This window comes from Solanum tuberosum, unplaced genomic scaffold (genome assembly GCF_000226075.1).
Source record: "Solanum tuberosum cultivar DM 1-3 516 R44 unplaced genomic scaffold, SolTub_3.0 contig09308, whole genome shotgun sequence".
In the NCBI taxonomy this organism is placed as follows: domain Eukaryota; kingdom Viridiplantae; phylum Streptophyta; class Magnoliopsida; order Solanales; family Solanaceae; genus Solanum; species Solanum tuberosum.
The window spans coordinates 1-253 of NW_006250451.1; the positions used below are offsets into that span (position 1 = coordinate 1).

At 30.8% G+C, this 253-nt stretch overlaps 1 gene across 1 annotated transcript; it reads right to left on the minus strand.

Annotated features, from left to right (window-relative positions):
- Positions 1-253, minus strand: LOC102585603 (transcription factor MYB90-like; the record flags this gene model as incomplete). The annotated part of the gene is given in 1 exon segment (NM_001287845.1): positions 1-253. The product of NM_001287845.1 is annotated as a transcription factor MYB90-like (mRNA).

The following is a 253-nucleotide window of genomic DNA, read 5'->3' on the forward strand; positions in this document are numbered from 1 at the left end:
TTCATTTCATATATCATATTACATACTTCACACTTGGAATACTTTCACATTCCACTATAAACTTGATCACCTTAAAAACACAAAAGTACACACGTAGATAATACAAAGACCATGCACCTAATTATATGAGTGGTCTCGAATTTTTTACCTCAATTTACTCCATAGGCAAATCTTCAAGAATAAAAATAAGGACTTGTAAAACTTGAAGTTTTATCAGTAGGATAAGACAAGCGAAATCAAAAGTTCAAGACCA